This window comes from Lynx canadensis, chromosome A1, assembly GCF_007474595.2.
Source record: "Lynx canadensis isolate LIC74 chromosome A1, mLynCan4.pri.v2, whole genome shotgun sequence".
Classification (NCBI taxonomy): domain Eukaryota; kingdom Metazoa; phylum Chordata; class Mammalia; order Carnivora; family Felidae; genus Lynx; species Lynx canadensis.
In genome coordinates, this window is record NC_044303.2 from 190,453,636 (window position 1) to 190,473,810 (window position 20,175).

The 20,175-nt window shown below is 41.5% G+C and overlaps 1 pseudogene; it reads left to right on the forward strand.

Moving 5' to 3' along the window:
- The first annotated feature begins 1,054 nt into the window (after positions 1–1,054).
- Positions 1,055–2,165, forward strand: LOC115521425 (annotated as a pseudogene).
- Positions 2,166–20,175: the final 18,010 nt, after the last annotated feature.

Here is a 20,175-nt window from a genome sequence, read left to right on the forward strand (position 1 = left end):
AACAGAAGGACACTAGAAAACTGAATTCCTCCAAAATAAATTATGAGAGAAAGAAGGAGATGTAGCAAAAACTGATTAAAAGACGCTTAAGAGACATACCAACCAATCACAATATGTGGACCTGTTTTGGATTCCGATTCAAGTGTACAATCTGAAAAACAAAAGATTTCAAAATATATGAGAAAAGTTTTAACACTGAATAGATGATATTGAGGAATCATCATTCTTATAATGGTATTTTAGTTATATTTTACAAACTGAAATATGAATAGAATGAAGAAAGTTAACAAAAAGAGAAATTAAAAATCCCCACCCATTTGGGCATTTAAAAATACTCTTAGCCTAAAAAAATTATTACAGTTTTTTAAACTAGAAATGAAAAAGCCACTGAAGCATCATACCGTTTTCCAATTCTAATAATATCAATAAATATAATGTACATGAACAAAAAGCTATTGGGAGTTCTCAGCAATTCTTTTTTAAGACAAATAGATTTTTTAGACCAAAAAAATGAGAAAAAACACTGTGGATGATCACCAGCCAAGATTGGTCCGTTTCTTGCTGTGACCTCACAGCAACCATTATTATAGAATTCCAAGCACCTATATAAGCCCCTGGTTGGGCTGAGATTTGCTGTGCTTCTAGTTCAGGAAGCTGGTTTTCAATGACCTGAAGGACATTTGACTAAAGTTAGCTTGTTTTCTCCTTGGCATTGTGGGTTTTTGTATATTTTGTTTGTTACTTTTTTTCCCTCACTTTCCCATTTTCTTTATCTTTTCTCACTTTCTATTTTTCTGACTTTTCTTTCTTACTTTTACTTTTTTTCTTCTTTTTTCTTTCATTTTTAAAAGTTATTCTTTTTTCTCACATCTTTTTTTTCGCATTTTTTTAGTATTTGTTTTTAGTTCATTTTTAGTCTGCCATTGTGTTTTGATTCCATCATAAAGATCAGTTCATCAGGTGGTCTTTGGAAGTGATTTTTTTTTGAGGTGACCTGGCCAAGCTTCTCACCAGCTTATCCCGAGCTTAAATTCCCAAGCTTGCTTTCAAGCCCAGCTGTTAATCCAACATGTTACAGGGCTTCTCAGCCATCTCTGCTTAGGAGAACCATGTTGGCAACAACCAACTCTTTAAGACCATCAGCAAGTGTACCTTTGTCATGGTGAACTTGGCCTGACACATCCTGACTAGGAAAAGGTAGCCATAAAGATCACTGATAAGATCATCAGAATTCCTCCACCCTCCAGAGACTATCCCGGAAAGTAAAAATCATGAAGGCTTTCAATCATCCCAACATAGTGAGATTATGCGAAGTGATGGAGACTAGGGACAAGCAGCCTTGTCATAGAGTATACTAATGGAGATGAGTACCTAGTGGCTCATGAAAGTATGCAAGAAAAAGAGATCAAAGTCAAATTCTGCCAAACAGTGTTTGCTATACAGAACTAGCACCACAAGTTTATTGTCCATAGAGACTTAAAGAAAGAAAACTAGCTCTTGGATGCTGACATGAACATCAAGATTGTAGACTTTGGTTTCAGCAACTAATTCACCTTGTCAACAAGTTAGATAACTTTTGGAACAGTCCCCCTTTATGCTTCCCTGGAACTCTCCCAGGGTCCAAAGTATGAGGGACCTGCCATGGCTATGTGGAGCCTGGCAATCATTCTCTATACATTGGTCAGTGGATCCCTGCCTTTGATGGACAGAACTTTCAGGAACTGCAGGAAGAAGTGAGCAGAATATACCATCTTCCTTTTGACTTGTGCATGGAATGTGAAAACCTGCTCAAGAAATTTCTCATTCTCAATGTCCTAGCAAGAGAAGCACTTTAAAGTAAATGACGAAGGATCCATGGATGAATATGCGTCATAAAGATGAGGAACTAAAGCCTTATGTAGAGTCAGTCTCTTGAGTACAAAGACCTCACAGACTGAGCTGATTGTGTCCATGGATTACTCCGTGAGAATATCCAGGACTCATTGACAGGCCAGAGGTACAAAGAAGTGATAACCAGCTATCTGCTTCTGGGATACCAGAGATCCAAGCTGCAGGTCTACACCCTCACCCTGAAGTCCCAGCCTTCAGCAGATCTGACCAACAGCAGCACTCCCTCCCCATCCTATGAGGTACAGCACTGGGTCTCTGCCAATCCCAAGCACTGAGTTTCAGTGAACCTGTCATTCCTATCTTTAGTTGCTGTATTAGTCAACTAGGATGACCATAGCAAAATGCCACAGACCGGGTGCCTTAAACAACAGAAATTTATTTTCTCACAGTTCTGAAGGCTCCAAGTTCAAGATCAAGGTGCTGTGAGGGTTGGTTTCTAAGTGAGAGATATCTTCCTGGCCTCCTCTCTATGTCCACACATGGCCTTTCCTCTGCACCTGTGTAACTCTAGGGTCTCCTCTTCATATGAGGACACCAGTCATATTAAATTAGGGCCCCAGCCTTATGACCTAATGTAACTTTTATCACCTCTTTAAAGGCCTTATGTCTAAATAACATTGGGGGTTGAGCTTCGTTACATGCCTTGTGGGGGAAGGGAGGCCACACAATTCAAATCACAACAATTGCTCCTCTAGGAATACTCAGAGGAGCAAGGCAGATTTTGAGAGGATCAGGAGACAAGGCAGAACACAAGCAGCAAAACTATCATGCCTACCAGCCCCCTATCCTGCCTAGAGAGGAAGGAGATCACCCCTCACCCCTCAGCAAACAGCAATCTGTCTACCAGCACAAACGAGAGCAGGAATTCCCCACTTCGGGAAAGAGCCAGCCTTGGCCAGACCTCCATGCAGAAAGGTAAAGATAACCTAATGATGCCAAGGCCCCAGCACCTCTGGGGCTTCTGTTTCCCCTGCAGTCTCCCTGGCCTTTTCTTGCCAATGCCAAGCATCCAAGACAGCCTGGGTGTAACTCAACCAGGCCTCTGGGCCTCACCCCATGTTGGGTTACTGTAAAGCGCTACAGCCCAGCACAGCCCTCCAGTGTGTCCCTGTGGCCTCCCCTTCATCCCACTGCATCAACAGCAGTGCTAGAACCTCAGATAATACCAATTTCCCCCAGGTTGAATCCAAACTAAACTCCATACACACTGGGTGGCTCCAGCAGGCATGGAACTAGCAGATTTTGCCCCAGTGTGCCCCCAACCTCTCCCTCTTGTAACAGCCACAGCCAGCAGTGGGCCACTGGAGGCTGCTTCAGCAGGTGCTCCTTCAAGGGTACATGGAGGCCTCTTTGTTTCTGATTTGATGGAATGAACCTGAATGAACCTAAAAGCAAAAATCAAGTGGAGATGCTCAAACCTGGAGAGGTCAAGCCACACTCATTGCACTTTATGGGGAATATGACTGTCACAAGCTCCATAGAGCCCAACAAGATGATGTGAGAATTCAGCAAGGTGCCTGACACAAATAGCTGCCCGTACAAACTGAACAAGAAATGGTGCTGTGCATGTGCGGCACCCCAGGGCCAAGAAGACTTCCTGCGGTGGTAGGTGGAGGTGTGCAGACTCCCACGGTGGTCTCCCAACAGGGTTCATTTAAATGCATACCCAGCATCTCCATGCCCCACAAAAACAAAATAACCAAAGCAGTTAAGCTTTACAGGCTGCCAGATTTTTAGGGCAGTTTAAACTACTCTATATGATACTATAATGATGGATACATGTCACTACACATTTGTCCAGACTCACAGAATGTCCAACACCAAGAGGGAATCCTAATGTAAACTAAGGACCTTAGGTGAAATGATATGTCAATGTAGGTTTACCAGTTGTAACAAATGTACCACTCTGGTGGAAGATGTTAATAAGTGGAGGAGGCTGTGCAAGAGTAGGAGTAATATATGGGAAATCTCTGTACCTTCCTCTCAATTTTTCTGTGAACCTAAAATTGCTCTTATAAAAATCGCCTTAAAAAAAAAAAAAAAAAAAAAGCTGCCAGGAACCACCTGGGAGAGAAGAGGCAGGGCCAGCCAGCCCCATCTGCTAGCCTGCCACTCAGCCCCACCTCAAAGCCAAGACTGGACTGGTTTGCTTCCCTTGGGGGCACTTCTCCCCTCCCCTATCCTTCTGTGTCTTTTCTTCAGGGTTTGTGAGAAAGCAGAAATGGTTCTCTAAAATGAAGACAAAAAAAAAAAAAAAAAAAAAACTAAACCTCTTCCTCCTTTATCCTTCCTCCTCCTTTCTTTCCCTGCTACTCCCTCACCTCTTGTGTTTTCAACCTACACAGCAAGAGTTTGGTTACATACAGGATAATGGAAAACAGGGTTCTCACTGAAATAAGAAAGTTACAAATATGGAAAAGGGGAGGGGCACCTGGGCGGCTCAGTCAGTTAAGCGACCGACCTCTGCTCAGGTAATGATCCCACAGTTCATGGGTTCAAGCCCCACATCAGGCTCTGTGCTGACAGCTCAGAGCCTGGAGCCTGCTTCGGATTCTGTCTCCCTCTCTCTCTCTCTTCCCCTCCCCTACTCACACTCTGTCTCTCCTCTCTCAAAAATAGGTAAGGGGCGCCTGGGTGGCGCAGTCGGTTAAGCGTCCGACTTCAGCCAGGTCACGATCTCGCGGTCCGTGGGTTCGAGCCCCGCGTCGGGCTCTGGGCGGATGGCTCGGAGCCTGGAGCCTGTTTCCGATTCTGTGTCTCCCTCTCTCCCTGCCCCTCCCCCGTTCATGCTCTGTCTCTCTCTGTCCCAAAAATAAATAAAAATGTTGAAAAAAAAATAGGTAAATAAACATTTTTAAAACTTAAAAAAAATTTTTTAAATTTTTTTAAAAAAGGGGAAAGCAGAAATAACCCTTATGGTATTGGATTGGAATTGGAGGTATTAGTGTGAATTCAATGGTTTTAATATAGATACATATATGTATGTTTATGTCCATTCTGTTCACTAAGACTAGAAGCATAATATACCAATAATAGTACCCCTAGATCTTGGTTTCTGTAGATCACCCTCCATGTGAGTAAATCAAGTCTCTTAGGAGAAATGGCTGATTGCAGGGCTGGGTAGGAAAAATACAAGATAAACCTCCAACATCTTTTTGCTCCAGAAAGTAAGGAAGAACTCAAAGAATGATGCGGACATACCAAAAAGACACAGAAGTATCTATAAAATAGAGCAATCGTTCTAAATGGGAAAATGCTAGAATCTTTCTTTTTAAAGAATGGAATGGATCCCGCTAATACCACTTCTACTCACATTGTAAAGGTCTAAGCCAGTATGATAAGATAAAAACAAATGAGTTCTAAGAATTAGAAGAAAATATAAATCCATAGTTAATTGCATATTATATGATTATTTAAAAACAAAACTCAAAGGGCACCTGGGTGGCTCAGTCGGTTAAGTGACCGACTTCCGCTCAGGTCATGATCTGTTAATTCGTGAACTGGAGCCCTGTGTTGGGCTCTGTGCTGACAGCTCAGAACCTGGACCATGCTTTGCATTCTGTGTCTCCTTCTCTCTCTGCCCCTCCCCTGCTCTCACTCTGTATTTCTCCCTCTCTCCAAAATACATAAACATTAAAAAAATTAATAAAAATAAATAAAACTCAAAATAACACTTTTAGATAAATTATTAGAAAAAAAAATTTTAACGTTTATTTATTTTTGAGACAGAGAGAGACAGAGCATGAACGGGGGAGGGTCAGAGAGAGAGGGAGACACAGAATCTGAAACAGGCTCCAGGCTCCAAGCAGTCAGCACAGAGCCCAACGCAGGGCTTGAACTCGTGGACCGCGAGATCATGACCTGAGGCGAAGTCGGCCACTTAACCGACTGAGCCACCCAGGCTCAGATAAATTATTAGAAATAAGGTTGTACATGGATGGAACTGGAGGGTATTATGCTAAGTGAAATTAGTCAGTCAGAGAAAGACAAAAATCATATGACTTCACTTATATGAGGACCTTAAGAGACAAAACAGATGAACATAAGGGAAGGGAAACAAAAATAATATAAAAACAGGGAGGGGGACAAAACGGAGGAGACTCATAAATATGGAGAACAAACTGAGGGTTACAGGAGGGGTTGTGGGAGGGGGGATGGGCTAAATGGGTAAGGGGCAGTAAGGAATCTACTCCTGAAATCATTGTTTCACTATATGCTAACTAATTTGGATGTAAATTTAAAAAAATTAAACAAGTTAAAATAAAATAGATAAATAAATAAAAATAAATAAGTAAATAAATAAAATAATTTTTAAAAAAAAGAAAGAAGGTTTAGGGGTGCCTGGTGGTTCAGTCAGTTAAGTGTCCAACTTTGGTTCAGGTCATGATCTCATGGTTTGTGAGTTCAAGCTCTACATCAGGCTCTGTGCTGACTGTGCAGGGCCTGCTAGGGATTCTCTCTCTCCTAGTCTTTATGCCCCTCTCCCACTTGCACATGAGTCTCTCTCTCTCTCTCTCTCTCTCAAAATAAGCTTTTCATATGTAACATTAAAAAAAGTAAAGTTTAGCAAGTTAAGTTGGCTACAGAATTTTTTTATGGTGAAAAAATTTAGATTTTAGTAGCTGGACTGTTTAGATCTTAATTTTGTTGGCAATATACAAAGCATCATAGTCAGGAGCCAGTCAAATTATGCCTCTAACTAAGCCTGATGAGGGTGTTGACCTTAGCCATGTCAGTGTCACAGAGCTTCTTCATAGCCGTGCTGATTTGGTGTCATTGGCCTTGACATCCACAAGGAACACAAATGTGTTGCTATATTCTATCTTCTTCATGACTGGCATGGTGGCCAGGGAGAACTTCATGACATAGTAGAACTTCATGACCTTGTTTCTCCTGATGGCACTCTAACGATATTAGAGTGGCCTTCTGAGCTGATCCTGGAAGGTGGGTGATGTGTACATCTTTTTTCTGTGGCTGTGGACATCTTTCAGCACAGCTTCTTGGCCTTAAAAACCTTTGCTTAGCAATAAACAATTAGAAAGTGTAGTTTTAAAAAAAATCCATTTACAAGGGTATCTGGCTGTCTCAGTCAGTAAAGCATGAGACTCTTGATCTCAGGGTTGTAAGTTCAAGTCCCACGTTGAATATGGAGATTACTTAAAAATGAAATCTTTAAAAATAAATAACCATGTACATAATACAGAGAACATCAAGATAGGAAAACTAAGAATCACAGAGGAAATTATAAGACTTTGTTAAAATATTAAGACCCAAATAAAAGAAATATCTAAGATGTCCATGATTAGAAAGACAATATGGTGGAGATATCCATTCTCTCCAAATTTATCTACAGATTTCAACATAAAATCTCAACAGGATTTTACATGGAACTTGATAAACCAATTCTAAAATGTACATGGAAGAGGAAAGGACCAAGAATGGATAGGATCATCCATACAAGAGCAGAGCAGTTTGTAGGTCTTGTCCTACAAACTATCAGGAATATTATGAAACTACAATAATTAAGACAGTTATATTTGTGCAAGGTCAGGTAAATGGACAAGTAGAGTGGAATGGAATGGAATGGAATGGAATGGAATGGAATGGGCTATGTTAGGACAGGATAGAATAGAATAGGATAGAATAAGAGTCAGACAGTACAATAGAGAGCTCAGAAATAAATCCACACATTTATGTAATGTTTTGATAAACGACAGAAGTGGCATATCACTTCAGTAGGGAAAGAAGTAACTGTTCAATAAATAAAACTGTCATAAAAAATGCAATCTATATAGAAAAAAAATGGATCCCTGTCTCACACTATATCCAAAAATCAACTCCAGATATGTAAAAACATAAGTATAAAAAAACAAAACTTGTATTTTTAAATAGAAAGCATTAACTGGGTATTTTTTTTACCTTGAGCAAGGGAATGATTTCTAAACAATATAAAAAGCATCGACTGTGAAAAACAAAATTGAGAACTTGTTTATCATCAAAAGACACCTTAAAGAAAGTGAAATAAGACATTAGCTAGATGTCCTACAATTTAACTCAATTCTGATGCAGTGTTAGCCTGATCCTACAGTATAAGGGCTATTAATTATAAAGGATATTAAAGATGCAAATGAACATCCAGATAATCACTACAGGTGATAAAACCAGAGATAAAGTTGAGGTTTGGAAGGAGCTGAGCACAGTACTTTCTGTTCCCATGGAGTTTGGGGTAAACCACCCTCCCAGAACTTTCTTGTTCACCAACCTGGAAGCTTTCTGAACCCTCCTGTCCTTTAGGGGTTTTACGGAGACTTCATTACATAGGCATGATTGAGTAAATCATTGGTCTTTGGTAATGGAACTCAATCTCCAGGGGTGTGGTTGAATGTTGGAACCCTCTAATCAAAAGGTTGGTTCCCATGGCAACTAACATCCTTAAGGGTGGTCCAAAAGTCACTTCATTAACATAAACTCGGGTGTGGTTGAAAGAGTCTTGTTATGATAAAAAAAAGACACCTTTATTGTTCACCTTACTTGGGAAATTCCAAGGATCTTAAGAGCTCTGTTGAGAATAGAGGAACACCAAATATATATTTATGATAAATCACAACATCACAAGACCCTAGAGAGCTCCTTTACCCATTCCACCATGTGAGGACAGAGCAAAAAGATAGCCATCTATTAACCAGGCTCTCACCAGACATTGAACCTGTCAGCTTCTTAATCTTAGACTTCCCAGCCTTTAAGACTGTGAGAAGTACCTATTGTTTATAAGCTACCCAGTCACTGGTGTTTTGTTACAGCAACCCAAACAAAGATAGGGTGGCTTCATTCACATGCTGGGTGGTTGGCAGAATAGGTGGTATAGGGGCCTCCCCTGGGACCCTTGTCTTTACTCCCTCTGTTTTCTCATCTTCTAGCAGGCTGTTCTGAGCTTTCTCGTGTAGTGACAAAAGGGATCCAGCAGCAAGAGAGGGCAAGCCCAATGTTTTTGTTTTTTAAGCCTCTGGCTGCATTACATTTCTTAATGTTCCTTTGACTAAAGCAGGTCACATAGCCAAACCCAGATTTAAGAGGTAGAGAAAAAGACTCTATCTCTTGATGGAAGGACAAGAAAATCACATGGCAAAGAGGAGTGCAATCTGAGATGGGAAGAATTTGCAGCCATTTTACAACCTACCAAACTGTAAACATTTAAACAAGGATGTGAATTCAAATTCTGAGTAGTCAGTGACTTAAATTACTAACCTCTCATCCTAGCCCTCTGTGGTTTGATTCCTCAAGGAAAGCTTTTCCACCAAGTCTATAGAATAGTCCATGTTTTTGCTTTTCACAGAGCTCTCCTGTGCAGATCTCTTGTCCAAATGGGTTGGCTGAGACATTTCTATGAAAATACTATATATATCAATGATTCCCAAAGAGAACAAGCATTCCCCCCACCCCTACCAAAACTCCACCCAGAGAGACTTACCAGACATGGTGGGGGGGGGGGCATATAATTTGAAAACACTCAAATAAATGACATAATTTTATAGTTAGAAAATGAAATATATACAGCTATTTTTATAATACAAATTATAGAATGCATCACATTTCTAAAATGGAGGCATGGGTTTTAAAACTTGAGAAGTGCCAACCAGATACTAAAGAGATCCCAGTTTCCAGGTATTTCCTGAGCTCAGTAGAAGCCATTTCTCTTCAAAAGAGACCCTGTGGTCATAGGGTCCAGTTAAAAAGAGAGCATCCCTGGAAAAGTCACAGGAATATTATTCTCCCGGCTGAATCCACCCTGTGGCTAGTTGGCACTTGGCAACCTGACAAGTGTTTTACATTCAAAAGGTCAGACTCTGAGTGAATCTGCCCAGAGACTCTGGTACCACTCACGCCTGGATGCCCAGGCCCAGCGTCTGTCCCCTGCCCCTGCTATTCTGACAGCTCTGGAGGAAGGGACCCAGGTCCCTGGTTTGGGCTGTCAGCACAATGACGGCAGCCCTTTTACTGAAGGTCAAGCTCTAATTCTCACTCCAGGGAGCCTTCCCTCTCTTTCTCTCTTTCAGCTTGTTTATCTTCATAATTGTTGGTATTTTTCTGCTACTTTACATTCTTCAAAACATTTTCCCTTTCACATTCTCATTTGATTCTCTCTGCTAGGAAGGAGTATCAGAGTAAGTAGTTTCCCTTTTGTAAAAACAAACTGAGGCCTAGAGAGGCCAGGCAATTGAGGATTGGAAGAAAGTAGAAAGTGGTGATGAAGAACAAAGGCTCTGGAGTTAGAATCCTGCCAGTTACTAACCAAGTGACCTTGGGCAAACTACATAAGCTCTCTCTGACTCAGTTTTTTTCTCATTTCATGAGGTTTTTCAAGAACAAAGCATCATAAGTAAAATGCCTGGCATATAACAATAGCACCATAAGCCATCAGTATATTCCTATTATTTATAGTGCTTCTGTTGTCATATAGATAGTCAATGGCAAAGTGAGGACTAGAACACACATCCATGGGCCTGAAAGCCATACTACCTGTCTCCATCTTTCAATAAATAGAGTGGTGGTTCTGTTCTGCTTTCCCAAATAAGAAGTAAGCTATCTCATGAAGGAGTAGTCTAGAGGTCTCCTTTAAACCCATCTTTTTATTTATTTTTTTTAATAATTTTTTTAATGTTTATTTTTGAGAGAGAGAGAGAGAGAGACAGATCATGAGCAGAGGAGGAACAGAGAGTGAGAGAGAGGGAGACACAGAATCTGAAGCAGGCTCCAGGTTCTGAGCTGTCAGCACAGAGCCCAACACAGGGCTCAGACCCACAAACCACAAGATTATGACCCATCTTTAGAAAGTGTTTTGGGGGTACCTGGGTGGCTCAGTCAGTTAGGTGTTGGACTTCGGTTCGGGTCATGATCTCGTGGTTCGTGAGTTCGAGCCTCATGTTGGGCTCTGTGCTGACAGCTCAGAGCCTAGAGCCTGCTTCAGATTCTGTGTCTCCCTCTCTCTCTGCCCCTCTCCTGCTCACAATCTGTTTCTCTCTCTCTCAAAAATAAATAAACATTAAAAAAATTAAAAAGAACATATTTTCTTATAGTTTACTAAGACTTCAGAAAAGAATCCCAGCTCTACTGATAATCAAAGTTCTTGCTTCTAGCCAGAAGTTTCAAATCCTTCCCAATGAACCTTTTATCACATTCGCTTAAAAATCACTAAATTTTAATTGCTTGAGTTTTTTTTCCTCCTTCACCCCTGGGTGATTATTAATAAATATGTTGGTGAGCAGGAAAAGGTTATAAAATTGGCAAGAGAAAGAAGAAGTTAAAAAATAAATAAATAAATAAATAAATAAATAAATAAGAGTCACATTACCTGATAATCAGGTTGCCTTTCCCTGAATAACCCACAATTTGACTTTGCCCACCATAAAGAAAATTAGAAATGTGTAGTTACAGGATGCAAAAACAAGAAAATGAAAGCTTAGAAGCAGAAAAGAATTAAATTTCAAATGTAATAGTGATGATATTAAAAAAAAAAATCAAATGGGGAAAAAAAATGAAGTGAGTCTGAATCCCCAGGAAATATATTAAACCATGGCTGTGAAAGACAAAGAGAATGGAAAGAGAGAGAAAAACAGCATAGAAATCTACCTTCATTACACTGTGTCCAACCAAAGAACAGTATAATGAATCTCCCACTACCATTAAATTAAACACAAATTGCTTTTGTTTCTAATTAACATCTGCCTTGCCAAATGTGATGTGTGAAAGTCTCCTTTTTAATGTCTTTCCCATGCCACAGAAATATTACAACCAGAATGAAAGCTTATGGATGTTTTTCAATAGCTTCCTCTAAAGTATAGGCCAAACCTTGTGGAAGGTATATGTGAGAGTCATTTGAATTCCAAATGCACTTATAAGGACCGGCTCTATTACAGTGCATAGCAAATGAATACATAATGAGGAGATATTCCAGACCAATTGTTCCAAATTATGCTTTAGATTATCTTCATTTCTCTTTTGAAAATATGTCTTGTTATTTTTAGCATAACATAAGAAACCCTTGACTTTTCTGGCATCAAATTTCACCCCCAGTTTCTATAATTGCTCTTTCTTATGCTTTTACACACCAGCCTGACCTCATTGGACTTAGATTCTTGGCATTTCTCATAAACTCCTGCCATTCTTCAAAGTCCAGCTCAAACCTCCTGCCCTCCTACCCTGTGTGAAACCTCCACCAACACCCTCAGATAGAGTGAGGAATCCTTCCTCAGTGCTCCCAACACCTTATGTCCACGCCTCTATTATTCTCCAGGTGGCCTTCAGCAAGAATCTTCTCTTGCAATATCTGAACTCACCAGGTAAGGGGTGTAGCCACAGTGCCCATACAAATGGATTGTATTAATAATTGAGTAACAGAGGGGCACCTGCCTGGTTCAGTCAGGAGAGGATGTGACTCCTAATCTCAGGGTTGTGAATTCAAGCCCCACATTGGGTGTAGAGATTACTTAAAAATAAAATCTTCTGGGGCGCCTGGGTGGCTCAGTCGGTTAAGCGTCCGACTTCAGCTCAGGTCACAATCTCGTGGTCCGTGAGTTCGAGCCCCGCGTCGGGCTCTGGGCTGATGGCTCAAAGCCTGGAGCCTGCTTCGGATTCTGTGTCTCCCTCTCTCTCTGCCCCTCTCCCGTTCATGCTCTGTCTCTCTGTGTCTCAAAAATAAATAAAGGTTAAAAAAATTTTTAAATAAATAAAATCTTCTTAGAAATTGAGCAACAGAGATCTATAGGAGCTAGCTTAAATTTATTAATTTTTTTTCAACGTTTATTTATTTTTGGGACAGAGAGAGACAGAGCATGAACGGGGGAGGGGCAGAGAGAGAGGGAGACACAGAATCGGAAACAGGCTCCAGGCTCTGAGCCATCAGCCCAGAGCCCGACGCGGGGCTCGAACTCACGGACCGCGAGATCGTGACCTGGCTGAAGTCGGACGCTTAACCGACTGCGCCACCCAGGCGCCCAGGAGCTAGCTTAAATTTAAAAGTGGGGGGAGGTGGGGCACAAGTGATAAGTATACATGGAAAGCACACAAAATCCAAGCCAAGATTCAGAAAGACAGATATAAGAAATGGAAAGCCATCTCTCATCCAAAAGTCACACTCTTCCCTATTCCATCACCGATTCACCCTTACATCTGCTTTGCACTACAGACTGACTTTTTCTGTTATCAGATTACACAGCGAAAGAGGAGGATGGTAGTGGAGGGACTCGGTTCTACCACAGTTTTTGCACCTACAGGGCAGAAGTGCAGCCATGCCAAAAGAATCCCTTGTTGTCTCCTCTTTGGTCTCAATTTCAAATCCCAGGGAAGGAGTCAGAATGCCCAGTTTGAGTCGGGTATCCACGGCAGTTCAATTTACTAACTTCAGTTGGTCACAGCTATATGATTTAAACACAATTACTAGGGGCGCCTGGGTGGCGCAGTCGGTTAAGCGTCCGACTTCAGCCAGGTCACGATCTCGCGGTCCGTGAGTTCGAGCCCCGCGTCGGGCTCTGGGCTGATGGCTCGGAGCCTGGAGCCTGTTTCCGATTCTGTGTCTCCCTCTCTCTCTGCCCCTCCCCAGTTCATGCTCTGTCTCTCTCTGTCCCAAAAATAAATAATGAATAAAAAAACGTAGGAAAAAAAAAAAAAAACACAATTACTAGGGACAATGAAAAGGGGGCAAAAGAGAAGAAAGAATCATTGTGAGCTAAGCAGACCGCCCAAAAGGTGACTCCTACACAGGTGTTTTGTTGAATAGAAGGGAGGGAAAGGAGGAAGGGAGGAAGGGAGAGGAGGCAGGAGGGACAAATCCAAATACATTTGGAGGGCTTCCCTATATTGGTAAGAGTCAAACCAGAAGGTTAGGAATTTAGTGTCTTAATGTAGATACTTATGAAATCCAGTGACAGTGATATCATCGATGTCCATATGCATGTGATGAGTATCCAGAAGTAAGTAGCCACTGATAGGGACTCTTAGCTTTAACACCATGTATGCCAATCAGAAGCAGGGATCTACAGCTTAGGAAAATAAAAAATTGGCAAAGAGTCCACTAAAGAGCCCAAAACCAAAAATCCATACATCTGTCAGTGGCATCTGCTCCAAGCAATGCAGGGTCTGTGGTCTTCACATTTAATACACATCAAATCTTAGTGGGAGGCAAAGGAGAAACCCATATCTATTCACACTGATGCATAAATGTGTGTTTGCAGCAGATAATTAGCTGCCCTTTGGACATCAGATTGTCAATAAGATTAAAGCCTTGGTATGACCAAGATTTCCCAAAGTATGGTCTACATCAGAATCTCAAACAAGCAAACTGCAAATTTAGCTCTCAAGAAGCTTCTTGTGCACAGCATCACTATGCAGTAGTGGGGTAAGCAGCCTCTAAAATGACCCTCAGTAATACCCAAGCTACACCATTTTGTAGCCACCCCACCCCCAACATTGTACCAGGTTTTGTCTATATGACCAATAGCATATAGCAGAAGTGACAGTATATCACTTCCAAGATTAGGTTATAAAAAAATTGCAATTCCAGACTTGATCTCTTTCTCTCTTCCTCTCTCTCTCTCTGTCTCTCTCTTATTCTCTCCCTTTATTTCTCCCTCTTCTTTTCCCTTTCCCTTTCTCTCTCCCTCTCTTTATCTTTCCTTAGACCACTCTTACTGGGGGGAAATGAGCAGCCCTATGGAGAGAATCATGTGGTGAGAAACTGAAGCCTCCTGCCAACAGCCGCATGAATGAGCTTAGAAGTGGATAGTCCAGCTACTCCAGAAACTGCAGCACCAGCTGACAGCTTGACTGCAACATCATAAGGGACTCTGAAATCAGAATCACTTAGCTCAGTCATTCCCAAATCCCTGAGCCTCAGAAACGATGTGAGATAATAATGTTCATTGTTTCGAGCTGCTATGTTTTGGGGTAACATGTTATGCAGCAATAGATCATCAATACAGATAGTTAGTCTCTTTCCTGTGTGCCCTTCCTGTTCCTGATTACTGCTCCTCACATCAAGAGATGAAGTTTAGGGGCACCTGGGTGGCTCAGTTGGTTAAGTGCCTGACTTTGGCTCAGGTCATGATCTCACAGTCCATGAGTTCAGTCCCTGCATCGGGCTCTGTGCTGACAGTTCACAGCCTGGAGTCTGCTTCAGATTCTGTCTCTCTCTAATTCTGTCTCTCCCCTGCTGGTGCTCTGTCTCTCCCTCAAGAATAAATTAAACATTAAAAAAAAAGAGAGAGAGAGAGAGAGAGATGAAGTTTATTTTTCCTCCACTTAAATCTGAGCTGGCCCTGGGACTGATTTGAGCAATAGAAGGCTGCAGGAGTGACATTCTGGAATTTCCTAGCAGCTTCCACTTCCCACCACTTGGAACTCAGACACATGCAGTGAGCAACCAAAGCCACATGGAACGGACATGTGGAGGAGAGCTGAGGTGCTCTGTTTGGCATTCCCAGTTGAGCTTCTAGCCAACAGCCAGCACTGACCGTGTACCACGTCTTGGACATCCCACCCAATTGAGCCCTCCAGATGACTGCAGCACCCCCCCCCCAATGCCATGTGAAACAAAACTGTCCAGTCAAAAAAAACAGTAACTTGTTTTTTTAAGTTACTAATTTTAGGGGTAGTTTTTATGCAGCAATCGATAACCAGAACATACTGTCTTAGGCTATTAAATTTATTCTTTAATGACTGTATTCTGAGCATCAGTCCATAAGTGAAGTATAGATGTCTGTCCAGAGAACCTTTCTAGGCAGAGAATTCATGCCATGTAACATAGTCCTGCACCTTGTATCTCCTTCACATATCTCATGATGTGGGTATCCACCAGAAGCCCACTTAGGCTTTTTACATTGGCTCTCTGGATTTCATTCCAGCTTCGAGTAACTACTTGAATAGCTATCAGTTTCTGAGCTCTGCTAGGCCCTAGCACTCTCCTAACTACTTTTCTTAATTTATTAAATTATTATAGCAATTCTCAGAGCTAGGTCCTATTGTTAGCTCCATTCTCCAGATGGGGAAACTGGGACTCCAAGAGGTGAAGAGCTTGCCCACAAGCTCACACAGAGATAATACACAGTGGAACCAGCAGTGAGATCTGGACAGTCCACCTCCATATCCACACTCCTAACCACTATCCCGTACCCCCATCCGTTCTATGAGGTAAGGTAGATGCTTTTATTACCTCTATGTTAGGTACAAGGACCTGAGGCTTAAAGACAGTGAGTCCCTGCCACAAAGTTCACACAGTTAATAAAGGGAAAAGCTAGAAGGAAAACTTCCTCTAACACCCATGTTCTTACATATAACTGTGTTCTGCACTCCTACGTTTGGAGAATGTGCAGATTGTAGCAAGGTCTGGCCTAGTCACATAATCTCAACTCTTAGAGACTCTACCTTATCAGGCATTTTAAGAACAAGGTCAGTGAATCACGTATCTGCAGAGTAAACTTGGTAGCTCCTTAATCCTCCCTACCTTCCTTTTGGAGGAGATCCTCAGAACTTAGCAACATTCCCTTGAGTTCTTTAAATGCTCTGAAAACAGCTGGCTCATTTTCAGGGACTCAGAAGAACTCACCATATTTAGAAGTTCTGAGAGAAGAAAAAAAAAAAAAAAGAGCAAACTCACAGATCTGCAAGAGAGAAGTATTCCCTCTGTTACTACTCTCATCCTGAAAACCCTTTTGCGCTCTTTTCATTTTAAATACGAACATCCTGAAACCCCTTTTGCTCTGCCTTTGTTTTAACTATGAACATCTCTATCCAGGAAATTTTCCACATCTACACCCTACAAACAGTGAGAAAATTAAAAGAAAACAAAATTTCCCCTACACTATTTCATCTGAGGTTCATAAGCTTCTTTTAATAGCTAAAGGTATTCTAACATACATAGCCTGATGATTTCTTGAGAATTTACTGCAGAATAATAATCTACTGAGATATTTCTGTGTCCATTTCTCCTTTGTCTATCAGGAAGGAATGAGTGGTATTTACCCCTCCCCAAAGGGCCTTTGTTCCAGGACCAAAAAGGAAAGCTGCTTGAGATGGGTGGAAGGGGGAAGGCCCTGATTACAACCCCAAATCAGACTTGTAAGTCCTGGAGGCCTTGTTCAGGGTCAGGAGAGACAGTCTCTTTCTAACAGAGCTGTAAATACTCAGCCGGCTTCCCAGAGGAGATTTGGGAAAAACAGTCTTGAAGCAAGTAGTTTGCAACTAACTAGGTTGATCCAGAGTGGAGAGGAATAGTAGGTTACTTGGTCCTTTGATACTTTGAGGGTAATCTGAGGTAAGACTCCTCAGGCCTGTGGGTGGAGGATAAGGAAGAGTTGACCCTCTCCATACCTAGGGCCTGTGAGGTACAGGACTGGCATGGCCTCAGGGACCTCAGCAGCAATATGTTCATCTTTGGGTGATACTTTAATAGAGGTCAATGCAAAGTATCTTGGGGAGCTCCACTAGATTTTAAAAGGTCCCGTATACATGGTTTATAACTGCCATCTATATAAAGTTGAGGCTTCATGTTGCAAATAAAAACTATTCAAGATGTATTTGGTCAAAAATAAGATTTTTTTTTTATAGAATAACAGGATGTTGGTTTCTTCTCTATCAGTCAGACTTCAATCAGATAACAGAACAACTATCAATATTATAGAATGGGAAATGTATTAGTATAGAAATGATATTTGCACAGTTGTGGGAGTTGCTGGGGAAGAAAAGGTCTGAGAAGACCAACTAGAGGATCAGGAAAGTCACTACCTTCCCTGAAGCCTAGCCTGGGGGGACAAGCTGGAACAGTGGGAGGCAATGAGGGTACCATAAAGCATATGCCTACTAATGTCTACGTTGACATTGCCTGTTATATCTCTTCTCCTCTTGTAAGGGTCCCACTTGTACCCATCGAAAGAATAGAAATGTACTCCAAAATTCTACCCTTTGGAGGAGTCATGACACTATGGCTTGCATTGGAGTGAAAAGGGTCCTCATTCAAACTCCTCATTTTCATGCCTGTATGTACAAAGTGACTACACTATTTTATTTCTCTGCAGGAGTCCTTGTCTCACTCAGAATAGGTGTTCAAGTCTCAGCTTAATTTTGACTTTATTGATTTCACAAAACTTCCAGAACAGTGAATGGGTGAGTGATGGTTTTGAAACATGTTTGCAGGTTCTCCCACAAAATGTAGAATCGAATTCAACCTCCCCTTGATTATGCACTGACCCCCGATAAGTGACCTCTTCAAAGGGACAGAGTGCAGCAGAAGTGATGCCATGAGACTTGGGAGGTTAAAAAATAAAAAGCAATATAACTTCTACTTGGCTTTTTCTCTCTCCTTAGAACACGTACCCCTGGGGCCCTGCGCCATTGTGTATGAATTCCAATTACCCTGAAGCCACCATGCTAGAGAGGTTACACAGACCTTGCAGAGCTAGAAAGAGATGTCAGAGGAACCCCGGTTTATCCAGCCCCCAGCTGTTCAAGATTCCTAGCCTAGGCAAGGAGTAGCTTTCAGATGCTTCCCCTCTCCCGCTGCCAAGTTGCTCCGGCCCACACCAAGGAGAGCAGAAATGAGCTTTCTCCGCCATGCCCTGTTCAAAATACAGATGTGTGAGCAAAATAAATGTTGTTGAGAAGTAAGTCATAAGTTTTGAGGTGGTTTGTTATGTAGCCATTTTCACTGAAAGAGGACGCAAATCGATTTTCCAAATAAGCTATAGAGTTCTAACTTAGAATAGCCTCAAGTAAGTAGAGCTGCCAAAGATAAAACTGCATATATCCCAATACATCACTATGGAAGTGCATTCATCTGAGTCACTAATCTCTCCATCCAACAAATGTGTATGAACTGTCTGTGTGCTAAGGACTCAGCAGCAAAGACAGAAGTGGTCTCTGCCTTGATGGAGCTTTCAGACTAATGTGGATTAAAGAGACATTGAAGGAGTAATTTATGAGTGTCATAAAAGGGGAAGCCCAGGAAGCTCTGTCAGATAAGTCACATGTCTTTTCTGGAAACTTCTTGAGGATATTTTCCCATTAATTAGGAAGAATCCTTTAGATACTGGCAATGTTCCAGACATAGAGAGCAAAAGAAATCAATTTACAAGTTCAACAAATGCAGGCTACCTGTGTTACAAAGGTTTATGATGGCTGCTTTTGACTATGGCAATCAGCTGTCCTTTCTCTAAATCAAACATACATAAGCAAGATGTTGATTGTATGCTCTTTTCTGAGCCTACTTCGAAATTATTTATAATGATGAAACTCTACGATCATCTTGTCTAAGAAACACTGCTATGCAGAGTGGCCATAGTTTGGTTGCAAATCGAAATCATGCACAAGATCTATATTAGAAGCTAAAAGCTTTCTCATCAGGCTTCTGATAATGAAGTTTGCTAACCATTCTAGTGCATAAAGTAGAATTATGAAAACTGATTCAGTCTAATTATCAAAGGGTCGGAGTTTTTCCGCTATTCTCAAAATGTAGCCATTGAAGCGGCTTGGAAACTCGTTGTCCGGAATTTAAATTGCCTATTGCCAAGGCTCACTGACTGTTCCAGGAATGAACAAAAGTACTTAAAATCTCCGGACTGTTTGATTACAGGTACCTATCCGCCGTTTGCTCGGTCATGTACAACTGTGCAATTAAAACAAATGGTGGCACATAAAAGGCTGACTGAGGTAGATTTAGCCTGTGGGCAGAGTGCCAGTCTGCTAGAAAGAAGTGCCAAGCATGGTGGGGAAAACAATGAACAGAAGATACAGGGGCCCCCATGCAACATACCCTCTTGGGGCTTACAGTCTAGTCGGGGAGAAAGACAAGTAAATGGCATCAATAGGACAGTGTATAACAGCAGTGTATAACTGCTTGCAAAGGAGCAGTTGAGTGTGGTGAGGGATGAGAGAAAGCTAACTAAGGAAGCAACCTCTAAGCTGAAGGTTGTATAGAAGTCAGCAAGGCCAAGGTGTGGAGGAAAGGAGAAGAAGGCATGGTTCAGGCTGAGTCAGGTACAAGCTATGACACTGGAAAGAATCAGAATGTCAGAGAAACTAAAAAAAAAAAAAAATCAGAATGGTTGGAAGATTAGGAGACAAAATGGGGAAAGATAAGGCTGCACAAGTAAGGAAAAGGGCCGGCTGGGTCATGAAGGGCCTTGTAAGCCATTTTAAAGAGGTTCAACTTACTGTGCCTTAGATTTCATTCCTAACACGAAAAAGACAAGGTTAGCTAGCATCTCAGAATTGTTCTTTAAAAAGAGATTCACTTTTATG